The sequence below is a fragment of the Callorhinus ursinus genome, unplaced genomic scaffold (assembly GCF_003265705.2).
Source record: "Callorhinus ursinus isolate GAN/ISIS: 27379988/994484 unplaced genomic scaffold, GSC_fseal_2.0 scaffold3, whole genome shotgun sequence".
NCBI lineage: Eukaryota > Metazoa > Chordata > Mammalia > Carnivora > Otariidae > Callorhinus > Callorhinus ursinus.
The window spans coordinates 61392203-61397516 of record NW_027397065.1 but is presented as its reverse complement, the minus strand read 5'-3'; the positions used below and the strand labels follow the sequence as shown (position 1 = coordinate 61397516).

Genomic DNA, 5314 nt, shown 5'->3' with positions numbered 1-5314 from the left:
CCCCTCTCTTATGTATCACTGTGCCACAAAGAAAAGGAAAAGATGTGTATAATTCTAGTTTTAACACCAAGCGAGACCCTTTCCTTTCTCTCTGTGAACACTTCAGGGGTTTGTCACTGCCCCCAGAAAATGTACTATCAAGCCCCACAACCCGACGTGGCTTTTTACAGAACCAGAAAGTTGCCGCTGCCTGTGTTTTACAGCGGCCACATGCACAGGCTTCTCAGTGCAAACCACAGCAGCCTGGGTTTGCTAAGAGTCCTACCACCAGAGCAAATGTGCAAAGAGGCTCTCAGTCATCAGCCACCAAAGGAGGAAACAAATACCTCACATGGCACATAGAGAAAGCAAAAGCTCTGGCAGGGTGTTGCCTAGAGCTTCCAGAAAAAGAAATAACAGGTAGCAAACCAGACCCAGGACAGGGAATTCTTCATCTGGTGAACCCACACAAGGCTGTGACCTTGCTGATCTCAAAGGTCAAAGAAATACAGCAGATACATTGCTCCCAGGGATAGGGAAATAGAACTATTTGAAATGCCTTCCATCACCATAAAATTTTGGTGCATTTAAATAATATTTAGATCTTGTACGTTTATCATATGCATTTTTCCATGTTACAAGCAACTAGATTTTCTCTCAAAACTCTGTAATACAAGCTAAGCAAATCCTCCAAAAACTATTTCTGTTGATGAAATTACTGACATTGTCCACCCCCATATACAGTCATATATAGAAGACATCATCTGAACGGTTACATCCCACTGATTTCCAATCTTTGGGTCAGAGAATTAGCCTAAACAAAGCCATCTTTAGAAAACCAGATCTAATTTCTTTATAGCAAAAAGGAACAGCACCCTAGCAATACAGTACACAAATGGAAGATGGCTGAGAGGAGAAAACCCAGGCTCTGAGCTGATGTTATCTTGGCCAATGTGTTCTTTAGCTACCTATTTCTATCCAGTGAGGGGCAGCACTGATTTTTCTTCCCATTGAAGAAAGACAGAAAGAACGAAAAGAAAAAAGAAAAGAAGAGAAAAGAAAAAAAGAAATGGAGAGGAAGAGAGAGAGGGGGAGGGAGGGAGGGAGGGAAAAAGAGAAAGAGAGAGAGAAAGGGAGAAAGGGAAAGCGAGAGAGAGAAAGCAAAAGCAAAAGAGGAGAGAGAGACGGAGAGAAGGAAAGAAAGAGAGAGAGGGGGAGAGGGAGGGAGGGGAGGAAATTAGCATATCTTCCAAACTATATTATGTAAGAGATCATTAAGTATATAGGAATGTAGTTTAGGACTTCCCTTCCAAGCAGCTGGGGTCCAGCCTGCAGACCTCCTAGCTCCTATTTTAGGTATTTTAGGAGGAGGGGGGACCTGTTTTGGGACTGAATCACTTTCCAAAGAATGCATTCAGTGTCCATCAACCAATCCCTCATAGCTCTGCCTCTCCTGGGCTGCTGAGCTGGTCTTCTCCTTGCCTAGACACCTGACAATTCCAGAGCTTGGAAATAAGAGCTTGAAAGACAGCTGAAAAAAGATCATGTGTTAGGAGGATGTGGGGAGGGGGGGCTGTTGTACTTAACTGGAATTATTAAAGTTAAAAACCAAACTAGAAGCAGCCTATGGCAGATCAAGAAAGGCCAAAACTTCTTTGATACTCTTTCCTTCAAGAGACGGGGTCTCTTGGGGTCTGGTCTGTTGGGCCACCAGTCTCTTGCCTCTCTCTTCAGCAATGGTGAGATGGATACCCTTTCCACGGGGAAGAGAAATCCATGGTTTGTGGCCTTTGCCAATAACAAAAATGTTGTGGAGAGCTGGATGGCAAAGCTGTTGCCATTGGCATCTTTCACGTGAATTACATCAAAAGAACCAGGGTGTCTCTCTCTGTTGATGATCACACCAAGTCTTCCCAGGTTAGCACCTTCGGTCACCACATAGAACTTACCAGTGTCAAACTTGATGAAATCAGTGATCTTTCCGGTCTCCAAATCAGTCTGAATGGTGGCACCCACCTGGCTGAGGGGAGCAGGACAGCGGATGGTGCATGCATCATGGATCACCAGATGAGGGATTCCTTTTGTCTCCACAAAGATCTTTCTCTCTTTCCACAACTTATACTTGGCCTCCTCAGGTGCAACCCGATGAACAGCAAAGCGACCCTTGGTGTCATAGATCAGGTGGAAATTCTCCCCACTCTTGTCAGTGCTGATGACATCCATAAAACCAGCAGGGTAGGTTATATCAGTTCGGACCTTGCCATCAATCTTAATAAAACACTGCGAACAGATCTTTACTTCATCCGCTGTTAGGGCATACTTCAGTTTGTTCCTTAGGAAAATGATGAGATGGAGACACTCTCTCAGCTTATGGGGACCAGTAGATGGGTGAGGGGCAAACACACAGGTCAGTTTATCCAGCATCTACTGCTTTGGAACTGCTACACACTTCAGATGCTTCTTGGGACCATGAACCATGGCTGCGCTAAGCACAAAAAGAGGACCACCCTCTTCCGGTCCATGAGCTATAATGCTTATTTGAAATCACCAGGTGTATGGTAGTTTGCATACAGCAATAGATAACCAGTACACAGCCTCTGAGAAGAGTACATAATTTTAAAAACAAAATCTCCAATTACAGAAAACTCAATATATTCCAAATTTTAAAAACCAGTTAAAAAGTTTTACTACAATCTAAGTGTAAATGTTCCATAATATGTATAAGGGAAGAGGAAAGCTAGGGAGCAAAAGTATGTACCTCTTGCCTGGCTGGTAAGTCTTCCCAAAACAGACGTCATGTAATAGGTATGTTTCTGAAAGTTGTCTGTAAGCTATATCATTGTAAATCTTTGCAACAAATATCAACTGAGTAACAGCTACATGCCAGTCACTGTGTTAACCACCAAGGTTGTAATAATGATCAAAATAGCATTTCTGCCCTTGAGAATCTTGCTGTCTGGTGGACAACTGACTAGTTAATATGTAAATTTTAAAATGGATTTAAATCAAGAGTTAGCAAACCTTTTCTATAAAGGACCACTTATTAATATTTCAGGCTTTGCAAGCCAATTTTGCCAAAATAGAGCAAAAGCAGCTTTACAAATTTTTTTTTAAGATTTTATTTATTTATTTGACAAAGATAGAGAGAGCACAAGTAGGCAGAGAGGCAGGCAGAGGGAGAGGGAAAAGCAGGCTCTCCGCCGAGCAGGGAGCCCGATGCGGGACTCGATCCCGGGACTCCAGGATCATGACCTGAGCCGAAGGCAGTCGCTTAACCAACTGAGCCACCCAGGCACCCGCAAAAGCAGCTTTAGACAATACGTGAATGAATGAGAGCAACTGAGTTCCAATAAAACTTTATTTTTGGACACTAAAATTTGGATGTCATATAACTTTCATGTATCTTAAAATATTATTCTTCTTTTGATTTTTTTCAACCATTTGGAAATGTAAAAACAATTCTGTACAACAGGCAGTAAACTGGAGTTGACCCTCGGCCAATAGTCTGCCAAACGCTAGTTTTGAGTTTGATTGGATTGACCTAAAGCAGGTGGAACTTGCAAAATTAATAAATAAATAAAAGTTTAGTACTATCAGATGGATTTACTGTTTTGGATTGCCATGGATACAAATAATAATCTTCTTTCTATTTCTGATTTCTTTCATGCATATAAGGGCATGAGTCTGCAAGGCTTAGGTGATTTACCAAGGAGGAGCTCTGGGGAGCATCAAGGACTCAGAAGAAGGGCAAAGTCACCCTATGAGGGAAGGAAACATAGAGATGGAGCTGGAAGACACATGAGAAAAGGAAGCCTGAGGTTGTGTGATTGTTAAGCAAAAAGTACTCAAATAGCAGAAGTGGGACATTAGGGGAAAGGACAGAGTGCCAGTATTCAAGAAAAATCTCCCTGCTTTGTAAACACTGAGTGCCCTTAGGTAAAGCTCCTCTTGGAACATACTTAAGACACCTAGAGCCAGGCAAATTGGAAGAACTGAGATAAATAAGGAGAATTTAAGAAGACATTCTTGCTGCTGAATGGCTTTTTCTGGTTATTTTCATCAGGTTGCTACTCACTTCTCCTTTAAACTTTGCCATTCTGCTTTACGCTCAAATAAGCTCATTTTGGCAAGAGACTTGCTAAAAGTTCAATGCTTTGCATACTAAAGTTTTGTTTCTGTTTTGTTTTTATACAAAGAACCTTCAAAAACGATTGAAAAATCTATGCAGTTCTCCAGAGGAAGTCTGTTGGCAACCTCCCCACCACCAGCACCCCCTCCACCCCGTGCCCCCCCACCCCCTGATCCAGCGCAGGAGATGAGAGGTACCTCTACTGGGAGAAAAAAAAAGAGTCAAAGACACAAAAATGTCTACCCTTTGTAGTCAACAATAATGTATCTCCTGATGTATATCCTTCCGGTCTCCTTCCCAGGCTCTTGGTGGCAAGAAGGCACACCCTCTGTGCCCAGGGTGACAGATATGACCTATATTTTCATGTTCTGATGCTTTTTGTGGCTTCCTCTTCCCCACGTGAGGCCCATGATGCCTCAGTTCAAAGCACTCTTTCCAATAGCTTTGGCTTTGTGTCAGGCAAGTCCCCAACTATTTCGATCTTCCTGTCCATGCAGACAACCAAACAACAGGAATTAGGTAAGCACATAAACTGACCTAAGATAGGTCTAGTGTGCTTTGGAGAACAAATGGAAAGTCCTGTAACTATATACAGGCAGCATTTTGCATGATTTAAATAATATCAACTAGACGACTAATGACTTACGGTCTTCTTTTCACTCAGGAGGTCATGTGATTCTTCTCTTGGGTCCAAATACACCACTTCCACTTTGCTTAACTTATAAAACAAAGACCTCCAACATTCAACTGTATAATTTTTTTTAAGTAGATTCTGTATTACCTCCCCCACTCTGCAAATCATGCTCTTTTTCACTTAATGCTTTAGCTCTTAATTGGTAGGATAAAAGTTTAAAAATGTGGCTGAAATTTTGCTCTTATTAATTAGTGATGTTTTCTGTTAGAATGAACCCAGTTCTGACCCTACAGACACACAACCTGTTTAGATAATAGCAGTGCTTATGTAATAATACCTTCCCCAAACACATCAACAGCACAAATTCAAATGAAAGGAAGAGAGGGAGGGAAGGGGAAAGGTAGGCAGGCTCAGTTTCAGTCAAAGACATATGTGGCTCATGTTTCTACCTCTTTTACCTAGGATTCCAATTCTGTAAGTGTTCCTCCCTACCTGTCCTATGCCTGAGCTGGTGAGGGACTTGGTTTTTCCTTCTACAAGAGAAAAATCCTTAGTATCTTTTTTCTCTAAAA

The 5314-nt window shown here is 42.0% G+C and overlaps 1 pseudogene; it reads right to left on the bottom strand.

Moving 5' to 3' along the window:
• Positions 1–1709: 1709 nt before the first annotated feature.
• LOC141371466 (small ribosomal subunit protein eS4, X isoform-like) lies at positions 1710–2505 on the bottom strand (annotated as a pseudogene).
• Between the last annotated feature and the right edge of the window lie 2809 nt (positions 2506–5314).